This window comes from Canis aureus, chromosome 13 (genome assembly GCF_053574225.1).
Source record: "Canis aureus isolate CA01 chromosome 13, VMU_Caureus_v.1.0, whole genome shotgun sequence".
NCBI classification, from domain to species: domain Eukaryota; kingdom Metazoa; phylum Chordata; class Mammalia; order Carnivora; family Canidae; genus Canis; species Canis aureus.
Window position 1 is genome coordinate 37,771,827 of NC_135623.1, and position 23,286 is coordinate 37,795,112.

The window sequence follows — 23,286 nt, forward strand, 5'->3', positions numbered from 1 at the left end:
CTATTAATGTTAGCAAGGCCTTTAAAATATATGGAGTCTTCTTAATCATATTTTTTCTATTTTTTGCATTAACTCATTCATATTTTTCTACTTTTTGTAGTATATAATACACACAATCCTTTGGTACAGTAGAATATGCATATAACCTGTAAGTAAATGATTATACATGTATGGTTGCTTTGTGCTCAAGTAGTTCCCTCGTGGAGCATGCAGTCAAAAAACAGATTACAGTACTATATTGCTTTACCTATTTATGGTAGATGGCTCTCCTGTACTTAAATAATTTCTTCATCAATTCATTTTGGGAAATGAAACAATCTGTATGTCTCATTGGATAGTTACAATGTGAATAGGCATGCTAAATGTCCTGAAATGTCCTTCACTAAATACATTTTTATTTTGCCGGGTTTACAAAGCAATTCCCAAATTTATATTTGCTTAGAAACAGGTTTTTTTGTGTATTTATTTTCTTTTTGTTTTGGTGGCACCACTCTTAACATGTTTTAGATTAGGGTTCCACAGATCACTAATCAGATACTCATGTGGGAAATGTTGATTACTTATTTGAAATAGTATCTATGATACATTGTTTAGTGAGAAAGAAACATTCCAGGCCAACATGAATATATAACTTTATTTAACAAATTATATGAACATACAAAGATCTGAGCTGACATATGCACCAAGATACAAAAAGTACCTAAATGACGGATTTAATGATGATTCTGTTTTTGCTTTTCTTTTTTATTTTTAAAGATTTTATTTATTTATTTGACACACAGAGAGAGCACAAGCATGGGGAGCAAGGAGAGGGAGAAGCAGACACCCTCCTGAGCAGGGAGCCTGTTGCTTTGGGGCTCCATCCCAAGACCCTGGGATCATGACCTAAACTAAAGGCAGAAGCTTAGGTGGCTGAGCCACCCACTTGCCCTCAGTGTTTTTCTATTTGATTAGCATAGCAATGCTTTGATTCTGTCCCTTTCATTCTCTATGTGCCTTTGGTAAAATTATTTAAACTCTGTGCTTTAGTTTTAATCATAAAATGTCAGTTTTAAGTGTTTTAGTTGGAATAAGCTGTACTATCTGTACTAATATTTTTTATACTCAGCAAGTACTTAGTGTGCACCTATTGTGAGCTAAGCACAATGGAAGTGACTTGTTTATATGATTTAAAGCATTTTTCAAAAAAAACCCCTCATAATTTAGATGTATTAAAATTGAAATAAAGCCTAATTACCTTATTCAGACCCGTGATCCCTTCAAGATAGCAAGATTCCTGACCTGGCCCACAATGGGACAAGGAACAGTGTCAAAGTGCTTATCATGATCCTTCCTATTGACATCAAAGGCCAAGGACGTAGGCTGAATATCTACTTTCCCTTAATAATCCTTTATTCAAAATCATAATCTACTTTTTTCTCTGATTTTCTTTATATACTGTTTAAATGTGGCAAACCTTATTTGAAGCTATTCATATTTTTACTTTTTACTACATCTTAGGAGATTACAAATTTCTATGAATTTCTTACATGATAAACTAGAAATTAATTATTTGTATTTATTCTAACTGTGTCTATGCGAGTCCTGAAACAATGACTCTGTCTTTGACCCTCCATCTTGTTCTCTCCTCTGGCGCAGAGATGACGCCAATTTGGATAATGCCTTGTGACCTCACCATCATGCCCCTTGCTCCATGAAAGCTTAGGATTAAGGTATGAATGGGGGCAGGAAATACAGGACAGAGAATAGTGGCCAACAACAGCTGCATAGTGCCCTGGGTTGTCCCTCCATCCACCCACCTGCCCAATTGCTCCTGCCAGTAAGTTATCCTGAGTAAGACTCTGTGTAAATGGTATGGAGTGGCTTACTTTGTTTTTTAGTATTAAAGTGCCTTCTCAGTCTGGAGGACACATTACTGACCCTCCAACACTTCCTAACAATGGCTTACTGAAGCTTTGTGGTTTGAGCACCCAAAAGGGCTACTGAGCAGGGATTTTGTTGCCACATTTATAAAATGACACATCAGTTGAAGGGCCTTAGAGCATACTGTGGGTATAATCCAAGAATGAGTCAGTCTCAGGAGAATCTTTGGAGTAACCATGAATCAGATTTGTTTAGAATTTTCTTCTGGAGCTTTCTGCACTCTAAAGTACCTGAAAGACCACTTTGCCTTCTGAGCCTGTACATTGTGGAATGGTGCCTAATAATATGAGGAAAACTGAGAAGAAAAACTGTAGTGCAGCCTTTAATCTGCTTTATGTGTTTACATGCTTTCTATGTTGCTAAATGTATGCTTTCATTATTATGAACACTAAATCTTAAATATTTTTTTCCTTACAGTTAAAAAAAAAAAGTCATTTTTAGTTTATAAACATGCTTTCCAGTCTAGTTTCTTGTTCTGAAGGTGACAGCATAAAGGACTCTTTGGAAGCACTCATCTTTGGTTTACACTTTAAATCAGTTTTTCAACCTTGATATAATTGATATTTGGAGTTGCATAATTCTCTCTGGGGGGTATTGTTCTGTGCATTTTTGAAAGTTTAGCAGCATCCCTGGCCTCTGCCGACTAGGTGCCACTAGCAAGCCCTTTCTGCCCTGAAATCATCACCAGTTGAGAAACACTGCCTTAAATATCGACATTATGTCTTTCTGTTGGTACATCTGGGGATAAACAGATTGAACAGTTGATGTCTACTGGGGGTCTCTGAGAGAAACATATATTTTCCTATCTGAGTTGTTTCAGAAAAGACTTTTAATAATTTTCATTTAATGTGTAAAGCTAATCCTAGAGAACAGAGAAAAGGGTCTAGGTATAGATATAGGAATTATATATCCAAGACTTCATCCCAGATATGAATATGTCATAAGACACATTTCTTTTAATGTCTTCCTTATTTGTGTAATGACTGGCCCCAGTCATTCCACATATGAGGGTATTATCGTTTGGACTTGATCGTGTTGTGCCTGGAACCAAATATTTTTTCTGAACTGTCAATATGCGTATTACTTGTCCATATTTTATAAATGCCTCATTCAATTTGTTCTTCCGTAAGAAAATTACCATAGACTGGATGTCTTAAACAGTAGAAATTTATTTTTCACTGTTCTGGAGGCAGAGGATTCAAGATCAAGATGCAGGCAGATTCAGTTCCTGGTGAGAGCATCTTCTGAATTACATCCTCACATGGCAGAGCAGGAGACAGAGAACATTCAAGTAAACTCTTGTTTCTTCTTTTTCTTCCTATAAGAGCACTAATCCTATCATGAGGGCTCCACCCTCATGGCCTAATTGCCTCCCAAAGACGCCATCTCCAAATACTACCACATTGGGGAGTAGTGCTTCAATATATGAATTTTAGGGGGACATGAACATAAAGTCCATAGCAGTAGGAGAATTTCATTATATGAAGAAGTTGAAAGACTGCTATTTTCTGTCTGAATCTTTATAAAAAATTAGAATGAAAAATAAAAGTATTAAAAGAATAAAACTAAAAAAAAAAGAATAAAACTCAAGTGTAACTAGGAAAATATAAATATATGAAATGAGATAATTAGGTTTCACTATAGTCTCTTCACTTTCCCCTGATAGAATCACAGTATAACAAAAGCATTTCTCCTTCTCAGAAAGATTCAAAAATTCTAAACATTACCCTTTCTAGGACAATGAAACAGCAAAGAACTTCACTGGTATTTTTCTGTCACAGGAAAATCATTTCAATTAGATACATTAGTGATATATAGGAAGGGAATATGAAATAGAAAAGTGACGTCAGACCATGAGACAAATGGCTCAAATCTCATAAATGATTTTTTTAAAATCAGAATTTTAGTGATTCATTGGTGACTTTATGGAAAGTTCCACTTATAAAAGCCCTACATGACACTAATCCCCATATCTAAATTCAAAAATGAGGGAAAACATGTCAATTCACCTTCTTTAAAAATCACCTAAAAGATAGGCCCAATCAATCTTGTTTGTTTCTCCTAGACAGGATTTTTCATTATTGATACTATTGACTAGATAAATCTTTATTGTGGGAGCTGTCCTGTGCAATGTGGGATGTTTAGCAGCATCTCTAGCCTCTACTCACCAGCCAGTAGCAATGCTTGCACAGTTGTGACAATCCAAAATACCTCTAAACATTGCCAGGTGTCCCCTGGGGAGCAACATCTCCCCAGCTGAGAACCATCCTATAGAATTTATTCTTCTATCTGAGACTATATCTGTGAATCCTCATAAAAAAAAAAAAAAAAAAAAAAAGGAAAAGGGAAAAGAAGGAATGAAAGAAGGAGAAAGAAAGAACAACAATCTTTTGAGCCTTCTGGTGCTTTACTTGACACCTTTTATTATTACAGGGAAACACACTTAGGGATAATAGGGATTTAAAACAGCAGCAGACAAAAGTACATCATTTCAGTGTAATTGAGGAGAAACTGAACCCTTGCAATGGTCTCAGTAGGACAGATAACAATTGAAAAGTGGATCTTTAGCAACTTATGTGCTTTTGAATGAATGGGAAAAAACACTCTTACCATTCTGACTGCTGCTTATATGACTTCTGCACAGTTGGAGGATCTATTTTAGGCAACTATAAATTTGATTTAAATGCAAACTATATTATGAGCCAAATGTATTCACTAGGGCTTGGACCAATCCATTTCCATTTGATGCTCTAGAAGGAATAGCTAGGACACATACTAAAATAACCCCATCACTCCAGTACAATAGAAACTAAATGAGTCAACCTGTTCCCTTTGTTGTTCAACTATAGCAATTCCAAATAAAGTTGTAGCTTGTGTGTGCTGCTGTTTGCTAGTTCCACTGTTTCATCTTTTTCAGAGTTACTGTGATGTCAAACCACCCACTCAGACCCCTGTGAATATCTACAGATATCATTATTTTATCTCAGCTAAAGCAACATCAGGTCAGTGCTCTGAGTTAAAAGGCAGGAACAAAGAAGTGCAACTGACAACAAGACTGTAGGGGACTCTGCTAACAATGAAAGTTCTAGAGATGGCAGCCACCGAAGGCCCAAGCTCCTGACTCTTCCAGAATGGAGACGGGGCTAACCTAAATAGAATAGAACCTCTTGGTCTGATTCCAAGGAATCTGTATCAGAAGAGTGATACCAAATCTCTTGTTTTGTTTCTGAGTTGTCCTTCCTCTATATTCAAGGATTCCAGCAGAAGACATTTTTATCTAGTTAAAAATATCTGTTTGGTAATTATGAAGTCAAGAGAATCCTTTTTCCTTTAAAAGCATTAGGTTTTCCCAGAACACTTATTTTGACTCAGGTAGATACAATTAAGAAGTTATTTGCTGGATCCTTCCAAATGTTAAAGGATGACCAGTTACCTGGGCCTGGGTTGACTCTCAAAGGCAGACATAGCAACTTCAGTCTCATCTGTAAGCATGGCTGACCTGCTGGAAGCAATAGTCTGTCATCAGGACCACAGTTGTTTGTGCATTTTGTTAGTTGTGCTGTGCACCACAAATTATAGTTTATAGTTTCAGGGCACTGTCTGGAAACTGCTACAATATATAATCTTGTTTAATTGATTTTTGCAAGTACAGATACTGTTAATCAATATGGTATAAGTAATGCATATTTATGGCATTGTTTATTTTGTACCAGTGCACACTGTCATTCTTAGGCCCATGGGGAAGAAAGCACTATGACTGCAAGCTAAAAATGCACCATGTCATTAAAACACGCAGAAGCAAAAGCATTGAGCTATGTGCCCAGGGACAAAAAGGAAACAGGGCAATTCTAGCATAAACCAAGAAGTGGTCTTAAATAAAATATAAGAATCAACTAAAAAGCCAGTAACAATCTACTAATAAAATTATTAGAACAAGTAAAGGTTTTGCAAAATGATCATGCTTATAAAAATATACAACAAATTAATATCATTCCTATACACTAGGACAATTATGTTATAAGATGAATGAGAAGGAATATCTTATAACTATTACTTAAAAAGAAGCCTGTGTGATCTGTATGTGAAAACCAAACCAAAGCAAACAATCAGGAACAACTCAGGTATATGCAAAATAAAATACATAAGTGTAGAGATAGGCCACACTCCAGATGAGGAAAAACAATGAATACACATGTTGAATGCATTCTCAGTTAAAAATATCAATGACATTTTCCTTTTAAATATTGACAAGGTGATTCCAAAATTCATCATAATAAAAAGTGGAAAAGAGCTAAGAGCAATGAAAAAGGACAATGCTGAATCTCCTCAAGATTAACTCTCCCAGATACGAAAACATACTCTGAAACTATAATTATTAAATCAGTAGAGAAAATGTGCACAAGCAGTCTAACTAAAAATAAATTCTGTTATTTAATATATAATAAACTGGAAACAGTGAGACAAGGACGAATTACTCAGTAGAGAGCATAATTTGTTAGGATTTTGGGAAAAAGATCTTCTCAAGACAACAAAACTGACTGTAGATTATTTAAACATTTTTATGTAAAAATTTAGACTAGAGAAGACACAGAAGAAACTGCTTTGGCAAGAGATGGGAAAGGCAGCTGTTAAAATGGATGTTTACAAATAGTTTTAATAAAATGGAAAATGATTTTTGTAACATGAAAAAACAGGGTCAAATTTTACATATAAAATCTAACTTCAGTTTTGTGTAGCACGACATGCAGAAACAAATAAAAACATTGATTTTTCTATAACTGATATGTTCGTGGGACTCTATTATGGCAGAAAAATTACAACCTTGCAATTAAACATAAATCAGTTTCTTAAAGGCTTAAAAGGTTAGAAGCTTCTTTAAGTCATCTTAGAGCTCTCACTCCTGATCAGGCCTTTCTTATTCCTTTTAGCAATCAGGCTCTTTCCCTGATTCTTCCTCAGTGGTGCCTGGTTATAGAGGAAGGCTTACATTTGCTCTGATCTCAGAGAGAAGGAACTTTGATTCACCTGCTGTGTATATTTCTCTGCTGGTCTCAGCTGCAGATTTGTAGATTTGCCTTAATCCAGTATCTGCACACCTATGTTTATAGCCTCTGAGATTTTAGAATTTGTTATAATGGCAAATATTCCTGAAATACTTCTGACTTGCTATAGTCTCTGATCTCAAGGTCATGACACTATGAGACCTTTTTGTCCCAAGTCCAGGCTTCTCCTGGTTTCCTCTGTTATGTACGGGGCTTCTGGAAACTTCTGGATTTCCTTCTTGTTACATTAATTATAGAGAACTAAGAGTCCTATCTTAGATCCACAGGAGATCTTCTTAGCCAATTTAGTTTGCTGTTGGGACTTTCTCCTCATTGCTACAATGCCGATTAATCATGGGGCTCTTTTTCCTGAGATATGCCCTTGCACGTTCCTTGGCAAGGAGTAGCTACATAGACACAAACATCTATCTTGATGATTCTATCACCAATTACAACTTTCTTCCATATTTTGGTCACAAGGCAGAGCACCTAGATACTCATAACCTACAATCCCACAATTCTACAATTCTACCTACAATTCTCTTGCCCTCTTATTTCTTTTTTTTTTTCCCTCTTATTTCTTTCAATTTAAAAGAGCTGAGCCTACCATACAGTATGCCATGTATTTTATGCTCTATAGTGAAAAGGGAAAAAACTATAATTTTTGTTTGGCATATTTTAAGGATGCTTTTTTATTATTTATTGTTTTATTTTACAAGAGAACATAAATACGGAATCTTTTATCGCATATTTTAAGGATGATTTTTTTATTATTTTCTTTTACAAGAGAACATAAATATGGAATCTTTTATCTCACAGGACCTTTATGAAAGCCAGGTTTGAGACATGAACCTGAGCAGTTCATTTTTTAATATTTTAGGTAATATTTTTTTCCTCTCTCTCTGAAGTAATAAATACCATTGTTTCAATGTATAGAGGGAATCAAAAAGTATAATTAAGATAAAGAGTGAAAATACATTGTTTAATGGTTTCAAAATCTTAATTCCCGGTCTGCATTATGATTTTCTCACTGTGGCTTGGGATAAACTCAGTACTGCATCTTTTTCCACCACTGACAACTTTACCACTGTAGAGTCTTCTCAATGTCATAGCCCAGCATGTAATTGATTGTATCATATCCTGGACCTGCTACAGAGCCCTTTTTTACTCAAGACCCCACTCAAAATCGATAGTCTTTCATGTCACCCATCTTATGAGCTGGAGGAGCATTCTGAGATGTGTAATATATCTTCTTTAGGACCCACAAAGACTTACCAGGCTTGTATCTTTTCAACAGAAGATGTAAGATGCAGTAATTTGTCTTTTACTCAAGAGTTGTCCTGACACACATCTGACCTCTATACCTCTAAATAGTTTGCTGAAATCACATCCCTACAACTTTATAGAAATTTCTCTTCCATTATCTAGAGTGCATGTGTCTTTCCAAATTTTCCTGCATGCTAGCCACTGCTTAGTAATGCTGCCCAATAAGTATGATGTTATTTATATAATGGATAAATGTGAAATTCTGTGGGAAGTCCAAATATCTATGGATTGAAACAAAGACCAAGGGAATTAACATAGACCTGGAGCAAAATTATGAATGGTTATTGTTGTCCATTACATTTGAATACAAGCAGTTTATGATACTCTTTTTAAATTGAGATAGAATAAAACACAGTCACCGCTGACTTAATGGCCACATATTGTATATATTAGTTTGCTAGGTCTGCTGTGACAAACATGATGGACTGGGTGAGTTAGGCAACATGAATTTATTTTTTCACAGTTCTTGAGGCTAGAAGTCTGAGATCAATGTGGCAGCAAGTTTACTTTCTTTTGAGGCCTCTCTCCTTGGTTTGCAGATGGCTGCTGCATCTTGCTCTGTCCTCACATGGTCTTTTGTCTGTGGATGCACATGTCTGTGTCCTAATCTCCTCTTCTTATAAGGATATTTATCATTTGGATTAGGGTTCATTCTTATGATCTCATTTTACCTTAATTACCTCTATACAGACTCTATCTCCAAATATAGTCTCACAGGCTCTGGAGGTTAGGACTTCAACATATGAATTTATGGGGACACCATTTATCCCATAAGACCATCTGAAGTCATATTATTCTGTTATAATAAAAATTCCGTGCTTCATATGGTATGATCAGGGTTACTACTGATCAAGTTCAGTTTGCTGTGGTCTAAAATCATTCTCCAGGGTCCATCTAGTTTCTGTACAGCATATAATATCTACCATCTTTTGGGGTGCGGTTATTTTTAATTCACTCTCTTGGCTGGGGTAGGAATGTAGTTTTACAGACTTCCATTTGTCTCCTCTTCCTGCTAGATTTTACCCTACAGGCTAATATGTGTTAAATCCAATGTAGGGATTAACTCAACTTCCAAATATATCAATTCCAAATTTATATTAAAGAATAGCAGAAGTGAACACCGGGTATGCCCACAGACCCAGTAGACTCAGTAAAGGTCAGATTTTGACCATGGTTCCATTTACTACTACCCCTCACATACCGCCACGATAACAATGGAGCCCTGCTAATGCTTCCAGTCTCCAGGTATCAACATTAACTCCAACCACAGAACTAATAGTCCTTGAACAGTTTAAGAACTCCTGGTGTGTGTAACATCCAAATAAATAGTCATAGTGACTAAGATGTCTCCAAATTGATGAAGAATTAGGGAACATAATTTATCCTAAGACATTATGTAAAAGAAATGCAAATGTAGGCACATTAAGTTGAAAGTACAGAACACCAAAAATAAAATATTTTAATAATGACCAAAGAGAAAAGACAAGATTATCTACAAAATGGACAAAAAAAAAATCAATATGAAAACAGAATTCTAAAGAGGAACAATGGAATATGGTGGATTCAAAGTCTTGCAGTAAAATAACTGTCAATCTTAGTTTTGTATCTAACTGGACTCTTTTAAGCATGAAGGTGAAATATATGTATTTAGATTAATTAATGGAAAGAAATTGCCATGAGCAGATCTTCAATAAAAGAAATACTAAAAAGGAACTCCAATGAAAAGAGTGGCCCAGAAAATAAGTAGAGCTACAAAAAGAAATAATTGAGTAAAGAAATTAGTAAAGATGTGAGTAAACCTGAGCAAAAATAGACTATATTAGGTAAAATAAATCATGTCTAGTACGTGAGCTAAAGATAAATAAAACTAAAACATTAGATGATATAAAAGTTAGAAATGTGATAATAATTTGAACAGTCCATTTAGTTTGTATATAGGGGGATCCCTGGGTGGCTCAGCAGTTTAGCGCCTGCCTTCAGCCCAGGGTGTGATCCTGGAGTCCCGGGATCGAATCCCACATTGGGCTCCTTGCACCGAGCCTCTTTTCCCTCTGCTTCTCTCTCTCTTTCTCTCTCTCTCTGTCTCTTTCATGAATAAATAAATAAAATCTTAAAAAAAAAAAGTTTGTATATAGGTTTGTATCATGCTCAGTCTTTTCCAGGTTTTAGGAACAACAGATTTATTTTTTTATTTTTTTATTTATGTATGGTAGTCACAGAGAGAGAGAGGCAGAGACATAGGCAGAGGGAGAAGCAGGCTCCATGCACCGGGAGCCCGACGTGGGATTCGATCCCGGGTCTCCAGGATCGCGCCCTGGGCCAAAGGCAGGCGCTAAACCGCTGCGCCACCCAGGGTTCCCCGGAACAATAGACTTTTAAATATGGACTTAAATAATGTCATACTGTGATTTAATACAGTTGATTTTTTTGTATTGTGCAGAGAATGCATTTTCATTTAAACATACAGAGAACATAAAATTATTATTGTATTTTTATCCAAAACCATGTTTCCATAGTATTTCCATATACATAATACAAGAAACATTTCCACCTATTAAAATCAAATTAATAATAAAGTTTTTTAACATAAAATTTCTCTGAGTAACTATTGGGGTAAGAGGGAAGTGAAAAATGAGGACATAAGAAAGTACAATTTAAGTAAAGTGGTCATACTAATAGATGCTTTTCCTATCTTTTGTACTCTTTGTGGGATAATTTTGATACAATTATTTAAAAAAATAATTACTAAGATGTTATAATTGACATTCTATAAAATTCACCTACTAATGTGCATGATGCAATTTCTTTCCGTATATTTATAAGTTGTGCAACCACTATTGCAATCTAAGCTTAGAATATTTTCATCACCCAATCGAGAATACCCTTTACAATCTTTCTCCATTCCCTTCTACTCCTAAACCCTACACAACTATCGCTTTTTGTTTCCTATAGATTTATTTTTTGGACATTTCATTCCATAAAGGAAACTATATACAATATGTAGTACAAATATCTATCCAAACATTTGTCCCCCCCCAAAATAAAAAACAAAACAAAACACTTGGCCCACTTTAAAATCAGGTTGTTTTCATTGTTGATTTCTAAGCATTCTTTATATTCTGAACACAGCCTCGATCACATACATAATTTGCAAACATTTTTTACCATTCTTTCTACATTTTTTTGAAAATGTCTTATGAAATTAAAAGGTTGTGTGTTTTCTCAAAATTTCAAGGGAGTCCAATTAGCCTATTTTTTTTTTTTCTTTCACAACTTTTGCTTTTGGTGTCATTTATTTTATTTTTTTTTTATTTTTTATTTTTTGGTGTCATTTAATAAACCATTGCATAATCTAAAATTATAAAGATTTATTCCTGTGTTTTCCTCTAAGCATTTTATAGTTTTAGCTTTCCATTTTGGTCTGTGATAAATTTTGAGTTAATTTTTGAGCTTAGTAAAAGGTAGAGCTTCAATTTCATTGTTTTACACATGGGTATCTGGTTGTCCCTGAACTATTTGATGAAAAGACTCTTCTTTTCTCAATTGCATTGTCCTGGCTCCCTTATAAAATGTCAGTAGACCATAAATGTGTGGGTTTATTTCTGAATCTCAGTTCTATTCTGTTGAACAACTTGTCTATTCTTTTTTTTTTTTTTTTAAGATTTTATTTATTTATTTGAGATAGACAGCAAGAGAAAATGAGAGAGAGAGAGAGAGAGAGAGGGAGAGAGAGAGAAAGAGAGAACATGAGCAGGGGGCAGGGGGAGAGGGAGAAGCAGGATCTCCTCTGACCAGGGAGCCCTATATGGAGCTCTGAGGACCCTGAGATCATGACCTGAGCCAAAGCAGAGATTGAGCCACACAGGCACCCCCAATCTATTGTTATACCACTACCACACTTTCTTTATTAATGTAGCTTTATAGTAGTAAGTTTTTGGGAAATGTGGTTCCTCCAACTTTGTCCTTCCTTTCAACACTATTTTTATATTTATGATTATTATCTCTCCTTGGATAATCAGCTCCTTTGTTGTTATATAATACTTCTTTTTTTGGGTTTATTTTTTATTATTTTTTAAAGATTTTATTTATTTATTCATGGAAGACACAATGAGAGAGAAAGAAAGAGGGAGGGAGAGAGAGAGAGAGAAAGGCAGAGACACAGGCAGAAGGAGAAGCAGGCTCCCTGCAAGGAGCCTGATGTGGGACTCGATCCTGGGTCTCCAGAATCACACCCTGGTCTGAAGGTGGCATTAAACTGCTGAGCCACCCAGGCTGCCCTCCGCTCCCCCCAACCCCGCTTTTTTTTTTTTTTTTTGATTTAAAGTGAATTTTATTTCATTTATTTTGTTTGTTTTTTGTTTTTATTTTTTATCTTACTTTTAAAAATTTAATTCAAATAACAAATAGTGTATTATTAGTTCAGAAGTAGAGGTCAGTGATTCATCAGTCTTATACAACACCTGGTGCTCATTACACCATGTTGCCCACCTTAATATCTATCACTTAATTACCCCAACCTCCTATTCCTTTCCCCTCCAGCAACCCTCTTTTTGTTTCCTATGATTAAGAGTCTCATATGGTTTGTCTTCTTGTCTGATTTTGTCTTATTTTATTTTTCCTTCCCTTCCTCTATGATCCTCTGTTTTGTTTTTTAAATTCCACATATAAGTGAGACTATAAATTGTCTTTCTTGAATTTACTTATTTCACTTAGCATAATACTCTCTAGTTCCATCCACTCTTGCAAATGGCAAGATTTCATTTTTTGATGGCTGAGTAGTATTCCATTATATATATAATCTCACATCTTCTTTATCCATTCATCTGTCATTGGACATTTGAGCTCTTTCCATAGTTTGGCTATTATGGACGTTGCTGCTATAAACATTGGATTGCAGGTGCCCCTTTGGATCACTATATTTGTGTCTTTGGGATAAATACCTAGTGGTGCAATTGCTGGGTCATAGAATAGCTCTATTTTCAACTCCTGAGGAACTTCCATACTGTTTATCAGAGTGGCTCTATCAGCTTGCATTCCCACCAAGTGTAAGAGGGTATTCTCTCCAACATCTGTTGTTTCCGGACTTGTTAATTGTAGCCATTCTGACTGGTGTGAGGTGGTATCTCACTGCGGTTTTGATTTGTACTTCTCTGATGCCAAATGACATTAAGCATTTTTTCATGTGTCTGTTGGCCATGTGTATGTCTTCTTTGGAGAAATGTCTGTTCATGACTTTTGCCCATTTTGTGACTGGATTTTTTGTCCTTTGGCTGTTGAGTGTGATAAGTTCTTTATAGATTACAGATACTAGCTCTTTGTCAGATTTGTTGTTTGCAAATATCCTGTCCCATTTCATAGGCTGTTTATAGTTTTGTTGATTGTTTTGGTATTTTGATAGGGATTGCATTGAATGTATAGATTGCTCTAGGTAGCATAGACATTTTAACAATATTTGTTCTTCCAATCCATGAGCATGGAATTTTTTTTTTTTTTTCTGTGTGTTTTCCTCAATTTCTTTCTTAAGTGTTCTATAGTTTTCTGAGGACAGATCCTCTGCCTCTTTGGTTAGGTTTATTCCTAGGTATTTTATGGTTTTGGATGCAGTTGTAAATGGGATCAACTCCTTACTTTCGCTTTCTTCTGTCTTATTGTTAGTGCATAGAAATGCAACTGATTTCTGTGCATTGATTTTATCTTCTGTCACTTTGCTGAATTCTTATATGAGCTTTAGCAATTTTGGGGTAGAGTCCTTTGCATTTTCCGCATAGGGTGTTATCTGAGAATGAGAGTTTGACTACATCCTTGCTGACTCAGATGTCTTTTATTTCTTTTTGTTGTCTGATTACTGAGGCTAGGACTTTTAGTACTATGTTGAGCAATAGTGGTAATAGTGGACATCCATGCCAAGTTCTTGCCTTAAGGGAAAAACTCTGAGGTTTTCCCTACTGAGAATGGTATTCACCATGGGCTTTATTTATACAGCTTTTATGATATTCAGGTATGTTCCCTCTCCCTACACTGTAAAGAGTTTTAATCAAGGAATGATACTAATGATACTATATTTTGTCAAATGTAGATGCTTTTTCTAAATCTATTGAGAGGATCTATGGTTCTTGTCCTTTCTTTTATTAATGTAGTGCATCACATTGATTTGCAGATGTAGAACCACCCTTGCAGCCCAGGAATAAATCCCACTTGGTCATGGTGAATAATCCTTTTAATGAGCTGTTGGATCTTATTGGCTAGTGTTTTGGTGAAAATTTTGGCATCTACGTTCATCAGGGATATTGGTCTATAATTCTCCTTTTTGGTAGGATTTTTGCCTGGATTGGGGATTAAGGTAATGCTGGCTTCATAGAAAGAATTTAGATTTCCTTCCATTTCTATTTTGTGAAACAGCTTCAGAAGAATAGGTATTAATTCTTCTTTAAAGGTTTGGTAGAATTCTGCTGGGAAGTCATCTGGCTCTGGACTCTTGTTTGTTGGGAGAATTTTGATTATTGCTTCAATTTCCTTGCTGGTTATGAATCTATTCAGGTTTTCTATTTCTTCCTGTTTCAGTTTTGTAGTCTATATGTCTCTAGGAATGCATCCATTTCTTCCAGATTGCCTTAATTTGTTGGCATATAGTTGCTCATAATATGTACTTAAAATTGTTTGTGTATCTCCAATATTGATTGTGATCTCTGATCTTTCATTAATAATTTTTCTTATTTGGGTCCTTTCTCTTTTCTTTTTAATAAGTCTGGGCAGGGATTTATTGATATTATTAATTCTTTTAAAGAACCAGCTCCTAAATTCATTGAGCTGTTCTACTCTTTTTTTAGTCTCTCTTTCATTGATTTCTGCTCTAATCTTTATTAATTATCTTCTCCTGGCCTTAGGTTTTTTTTTTTTTAATGGTTTTCTTTTCTTTTTAAAAAGATTTTACTTATTTATTTATGAGAGACACACGCAGAGAGAGGCAGAGACATAGGCAGAGGGAGAAGCAGGCTCCATGCAGGAAGCCCGATGTGGTACTCAATCCAGGAACTCCGGGATCATGCCCTGAGCCAAAGGCAGCCTCTCAACCACTGAGCCATCTAGGCATCCCAGGTTTAGGCTTTATTTCTGTTCTTTCTCTAGTTTCTTTAAGTGTAAGGTTAGGTTGTGTATTTGAGATCTTTCTTGTTTCTTGAGAAAGGCTTGTATATACTTTCCTCTTAGGACAGCCTTTGCTGCATCCCAAAGGTTTTGAACAGTTGTGTTTTCATTTTCATTTGTTTCCATGAATTCTTTAAATTCTTCTCTAATTTCCCAATTGTCGCATTCCTTCTTTAGCAGGATACTCTTTAACTTCCATGTATTTGAGTTCTTTCCAAATTTTCTCTTGTGATTGAGTTCAAGTTTTAAAGCATTGTTGTCTGAAAATATGCAGAGAATGATTCCAGTCTTTTGGTACCAGTTGAGGCCTGATTTGTGACCCACTATGTGATCTATTCTGGAGAATGTTTCATGTGTACTCAAGAAAAATGTGTATTCTGTTGCTTTAGGATGGAGTGCTGTGAAATATATCTGTGAAGTCCCTCTGGTCCATTGTGTCATTTAAAGCCCTTGTTTCCTTGTTGATCTGCTAAGATGACCTTAGATGATCCCTTGCAGTGAGTATGGTGTTAAAGCCCCCACTTGTTATTGTATTATCATCAATGTGTTTCTTTAATTTTGTTATTAACTGATTTACCTAATTGGCTGCTCCCATGTTAGGGGCATAAATATTTACAATAATTTGATCTTCTTGTTGGATAGATCTTTTAATTACGATACAGTGTCCTTCCTCATCTCTCATTACAGTCTTTGGTTTAAAATCTAATTTGTCTGATATAGGGATTGCCACCCCAGCTTTCTTTTGATGTCCATTAGCATGATAAATGGCTTTCCTCTCCCTCACTTTCAATCTGGCTATGTCTTTGGATCTAAAATTAATCTCTTGCAGACAGCATATCAATGTGTCTTGCTTTTTTAAATTCAATCTGATACCCTGTGGGTTTTGATTGGGGCATTTAGCTCATTTACATTCAGAGTAACTATCGGAAGATATAAACTTAGTGTCATTGTATTACCGGTAAAGTCACCGTTTCTTTATATTATCTCTGTTTCTTTCTGGTCTATGTACTTGTGGGCTGTCTCTTCACTAAAAGGATCCCTTTTAATATTTTTTGCAGGGCTAGTTTACTGATCACAAATTATTTTATTTTCTGTTTGTACTGGAACCTTTTATTGATCCTTCTATTTTGAATGGCAGCTTAGCTGATAAAGTATTCTTGACTGCATATTTTTCTCATTTAGCACCCTGAATACATCATGCCAGTCCTTTCTGGCCTGCCAGGTCTCTGTGTCTAGTTCCATTGCCAGTCTAATGTTTCTACCCTTGTAGATTATGGACCTCTTGTCCCAAGCTGCTTTCAGTATTTTCTTTTTGTCTCTGAGATTTGCAAGTTTCACTATTATACGTCCAGGTATATTGACCTACTTTTATTGGTTTTGAGGGTGGGAGGGGCTCTCTGTGCCTTCTGGAGTTGAATGCCTGTCTCCTTCCCCAGATTAGGCAAGTTCTCAGCTATAATTGGTCTGATATATCTTCTGCTCCTCTCTTTCCGCTTCTTCTGGGAACCCAGTTATTCTAATATTGTTTTGCTTTGTAGTATCACTTATGTCTCAAATTCTCCTCTTGTGGCAGTAGTTGTTTATCTCTCTGTTTCTCAGCTTCTTTATTCTACATCATTTTGTCTTCTATATCACTAATTTTCTTTTCTTTTCTCATTTATCCTAGTAGTTAGAGCCTCCATTTTTTATTGCATCTTATTAATAACCTTTTTTAATTTTGACTTGATTAGATCTTAGTTCTTTTACTTCTCTAGAAAGATTTTCTTTAGTGTCTTCTTTGCTTTTTTCAAGCCTGGTTAGCATCTTTATAATTGTTATTCTGAACTCCAGTTCCAATATCTTACTTATATCCATACTGAATAGATCCCTGGGAGTCAGTACTGCCTCTTGTTCTCTTTTTTGAGGTAAGTTTTTCCATCTTATCATTTTTACAGAAAGTGGTTGCTTTTCTCTTTGTAGAATTGCAGCAATTCTTAGATCTCTGGTTGACTAATCAGGTGTTCAGAATGATTTGATAGCTATCTAGCTGAATTCCTGGGACCACACAAAACTAAGGTCTCCCACTCCTCTGTCATCTTGGACTCCTCCCCCTATAATGCTTCTTTTTATTCTTGGAAATTTTCCTGTCTTGAAATCAGATTTATGAAATTAATATAATTATTCCAGCTTTCTTTTGATCAAAGTTACCCATTGTATATCTTTTTCTATCTCTTACTTCTATCTGAATCTTTATATTTAAGTGAAGTTCTTGTAGACAACATATATTTGTGTATGCTTTTTATCTACTCTGATAATCTATTTTTAATTGACATTTTTACATCATTTGCATTTAATTTGCTTATTAATACAGCTAGATTAATATCTACTATGTTTGCAACTATTTTATATTCATTATTTTTTGTTTATCTTCCCTCCCCACTCCTTTTTCTTTCTTTGCAGATTTTATTTTATTTTATTTTATTTTATTTTATTTTAATTTTTTATTTATTTATGATAGTCAAAGAGAGAAAGAGAGGCAGAGACATAGGCAGAGGGAGAAGCAGGCTCAATGCACCAGAAGCCCGACGTGGGATTCGATCCCGGGTCCCCAGGATCGCGCCCTGGGCCAAAGGCAGGCGCTAAACCGCTGCGTCACCCAGGGATCCCTCCTTTGCAGATTTTAATTAAGCGTTTTATATGATTCAGTTTTATCTCCTCTCTTATTGTATTAATTATGCTTCTTTTAAAATATTTAGTGGCTTCCTAAGAGTTTGTCATATATATTTGCAAATAATATTTACCTTCAAATAATTCTATACTGTTTCACATTTAATACAAATACATTATAATAATGTATTACCAATTCTTTCTTGCCATCATATATGACATTGTGGTCATTCATTTTATTTTTGTTATTAATCCCCCAGTGCCTGGTTATTATTTTTACTTTAAACAATTATCTTTTGTACTAATTAAGAATAAATAAATAAATGCTTATTTAATTAGATATTGTTTCCTTTAGTTCTTTGACCATAGTTACAATAGCTAATGAAGTCTTTATTTAATCTACCAGTGTGTCCCTGAAAGGCAGTTTTATTGTAAGTTTGTTTTTTAAAACTCTATATGGGTTGTGCTTTCTTGGTCTTTGTTTTGTACATTTTTGTTGAAAAGTGGACATTTTATTTTTTATTTTTTTATTTTATTTTATGTTTTTAAGATTTTGTTTATTTATTCATAGAGACACAGAGAGAGAGAGAGAGAGGCAGAGACACAGGCAGAGGGAGAAGCAGGCTCCATATAGGAAGCCCGATGTGGGATTCGATCCCGGGTCATCAGGATCACACCCCAGGCTGCAGGTGGTGCTAAACTGCTGCGCCACCGGGGCTGCCAAAAAGTGGACATTTTAGATAACATATTGTAGTAACACTAGTTACTGGTCCCTCTGGGGCTGTTATTGTTTATGCTTTGTCATTTGTTTATATGTTTAGTGAGTTGATTGAACTAATTCTGCGAAGTATATTTCCCTCGGTTTAGCACACACCTTCTGTATCTTTGCTCATATATATATTTTTTCTTTCCTTCTTTTTTGCTTGTTTTTGTCTTTTAGCAACCACTATCCCTATGTCAGTATAACTCATTTATTAGTCAAAGGCTATACTTTAATCACCTTAGTCAGATTTTTATTCTTTACCATTGAGTTTTATGCCTGGCCTGGAAACTGTCATAGTTCAGGGAGTTTACAGGTTTTTTTCCACATGGTCAGTCAGGGGCTGGTAGCTTGGATGTTTCCTCATTGATCACTCTTGAGAGGGTACATCCTTGGGCATGACCCTTAGGCATGAAGTTCTTCATGCTTTATTATAAGTAAAGTCATTCCCCTTTTAGTGTGTCTCTTCCACTGGATAGAAGCTGAGTGTCTTTGCACAGTGGCTAGGAGTGGGAACAGAGGCCAACCTCTCCCAGAACGACACTTCATTTTTACAAAAGAATGTTAAAAGGGAGGTTGGCTCTTATCTTCCTGGCTTTCCCTTTGGTCACGGAACTTTTATCCAATAGGTGAGCTAGGGTAGGTATGGTCAGGGCCCCAATTTTCCTGGATTTATTTTTCCTGAAGTAGAGCTTCTTCTCTACATGTAGGGGTTAAGTGGGGAAAGAAAATTTTTAGTTTTTTTTACCGTTCCCACCTTGAATAGAGTTTTGGAGATAGGAGGCCTGAGAAACATTAATGAAGCTATGACCTTGGACTTCAAGATGGAGGGAGAGGGAAGACCCTGGACTTCTTGGTTCCATGTGCCCAGAGTAACATTTCCATAAACCTGAGCTGGTACACGTTATGAGAAAAGGGAGGAAGTAATGGCTTAAATGCCATGGACTCATTGTTTTTACTGAGATTTCGTAGATTTCCTTGAGTAATGTTTCTCTATTTTTTGTATGATATTAGGATAATATCCGGAGACTAAGTTTTCTTTCAAAATAATTCTCTCCAGTTAAATAGTTGTTTGATAGAGCAGAGGATTTATCAAACTCCCCACTCTATTACAAATTTGGATGTTTTCTAATTACTTCTTTTCCAGGTTACTAATCTCTTGTTTTGCTTTATTTAGTTTGATATTAAATCTGTTTATTGACTTCTTAATTTCAATTATTGGAATTTCTATTTCTAGAACAGTGCTGCCCAGGAGAACTTTCTGGGATGATGAAAACACGCTAGAGACTGCACTGTTTAATATGATAACTTCCCACCATATATAACTATTGAACTCATGAAATGTGTGTATAGTGTAATAAAGGAATTGACTCTCTTTTATTTTTTCTTTTTTGTCTTATATTGGAATGGACTTTTAAATTTTATTTAACTTCAATTAATTTAAGTTTAAATATTCACAAGTGGTTCCTGGTTAACATATTAGCACAATTCCAGAATTGACTTTATTTTTAAAAAATGGATTCCATTGCTCTGCTGAAATTCTTAATCTGTTTCTCTTTTATTGAATAAGTTACAGTAATTTTATTTATTTATTTTTTAAGATTTTATTTATTTAAAGGAAGAGTATGTATGGTGGGGAGGGTGGGGAGAAAGTAGAGGCAGAGGGAGAAGGAGAATTTTAAGCAGATGCCCCACTGAGTGTGGATCCCTATGTAGGGGGTAAATCTCATGACTCCAAGATCATGATTTGATCTGAAATCAAAAGTTGGGTTCGCAACCAACTGAGCCACCCAGGTGCCCCTGTTATAGTAATTTTTAAAACTATCTAAATTATCTGTTGGTCTCTTTCTTTTTCTTTGGTTTTCTTTATTTCTTATATATTACTCCTCTAATTTTATCATGATAGGCAACATTTTATTAGACTTATTAGAATTGTGGAAATAAAATTGTAGAAGATCTAGATGATATTATCCTCTTCTCTAACAATACTGTATGTTTCATTTGGGAGATAGATTCCTCCATTTAGTACAAAGACATTAGTTTTATCATTGGCTATATCACTTGCTAACTCTGTAGCCTTATGCATATCATGCAATAGTTCTGAAACTCAGTTTCCTCATCCACAAATAGGCCTGATATTCAGCTTGCTTAAAGCAAGGATTGTAAAGGTGAATAATCAATTTTTGAAAGTTTTGTGAAGTCTGCAAGGTAATATGAGGATGAAATTCCTATTAACAATTCATTTAGGGACGCTTGAGTGGCTCAGCGGTTGAGCATCTGCTTTTGGCTCGGGGCATGATCCCACGGTCCTGGGATCGAGTTCCACGTCGGGCTCCCAGCATGGAGGCTGCTTCTCCCTCTGCCTCTGTCTCCGCCTCTCATGAATAAATAGATAAAATCTTTTTTAAAAACCCCAATTCATTTATTCTGCATATATTCTTACAGGTTGCTTAAAAGTAGAAACAGGATTTTGTTAGGTAGAAATTTTTCTTGTTGTTACAAACAAGTTACTTCATATTTGTATGTATGTGTTGATTGATTGTTTTTGAGTAGTCCATGCTTCAAAAAGCACCTGCCTTTTGAAGGCAATGAATGGTTACAAAATTAGCTATTAATTAATGGTCTTACAATTGCAAAGTAGGAGCAAATTTAATACTCCTTTTGGTTTGTACTCTGTCATGAGATTTCACAAGAGTAGAAAAGAATCTGAATGCTTACCAGAATCCTAGGCCACAGTTAAGTTTTCTGATACACATTGAAGTTGAGAGACTTTGGTAGAAACACATGAGATACACATGAGAGACTTTGGTAGAAACAATGGCACCATTTTTGTTTATTCTCGGAAAATGAAAGTGAGATTCTTTTTCAACGGGTATCCATATTTCCTTACTCCAGTCATTCCAGTGTAGCACAAAAGAAGGATCATTTCCTAATCTTGGATTTTATTAAGAAGGAAAAAACATCCCTTGTACTTAAAGCATCATCTTCCTGTAAACAGAATAATTAACTTGATATTGTGCCAAATCATTTCTAAGTATCTAGATAAGATTAAGGCATTTATTTTGCCAAACTCATAAGTTATTCTTCCCTTTTATTTCATTTTCTACATTTAAGCCAAGAGTTTCTTATTACCCGCTCAAAAACTGTTGCATTTCTGCCCAAAATTCCAGTAATCCTTGGAATGCTTTGACATCATGTAGTATCTGAATAGAGCAATCTTATCTACAGTATAAAAAGGTTTTATTGTAGAATGATTTTTATTTTTAAAAAACAAAATTGTTTTCAAAATCAAATGACTATCATAAGATATGTTTTTTCCAACTTGATTCTGACAAATAACTGATACTGACCATCCATTGTTCTTCAAAAAAAAAATGATTCTCTATTAGACAGACTGCCAAGTTAAAAATATCTTTAAAAATCTGTTTAAAGGCTCATTTCCTTTCCTATCTTCTCCACAATGTGTTTAATGTACTTGATTTGGGTAATAACACCCAGCAGTCGGGGAAGACAGAAACAGCTACCTTGATTACTCCCTTGGCATACTTATGCATGAATGGAGACTTGATGCATGAACAAAAACACTTCAAGGTCATACTCTTGATATCCCTCCAGGTTTTTTTTTTTCTCTCTTAAGATTAAATTATGATGCTTCCTCTCTTAACAAAAAAGCAATTGAGATATTACAACATTCTGTTTTCACAAAGCCTAAACTCAAATAGCTATGTATAGATAAAGTTCTGTAGTGGGGCAATGGTTCTGTAGCATTGGATAAATATACCAACTATCTCAGGCAGCTTCGCTTTTAACAGCTGTTTAATTACTTCTCTTCATTAATTGCAGCTTCAGTAAAACCCAAGAAAACACACACACACACACACACACACACACACACACAGAACCCCAAAACCAACAACCCATTTATGATGGCATACCTTTGTGTTACTACTTTTCATCATGACACCTATCAGAGAAATAGACAAATCAAATGTTTGGACATTATAAATAACCTAGCAATAAATTTGAGTTAATATACTCTCCAACTACAGTTACTGCGACTAGAAAGACTCATTTCTTTCAGCTATTATTTCTAATGCTGCTAAAGAGATGCATTTGGGGAAACATTTATCAGAAGTACTAAATCAGCATTACAGATATATGCCAAGGGACCAGATGAAGCTATTATTGCAACCAATTTGTGTTTCAGATGAGGTTTTTGTTTTTGTGTTTCTTCAGAATTGATGGATGGCCATATTTTTGAAGATAATATGTATCTGTCATGGATTAACACAGGAGGGTGATACAAATATACTCTAAAGCAGAAAGAAGTGTTGGTGAGGAGAGGTGTATATAAATATATATAGGAAAAAATGAAATAATCAGAAGGTCTATTTCATGCTTGAGACTTACATAACATCGCTTCAAAGTGACATACTGGTGCTAATG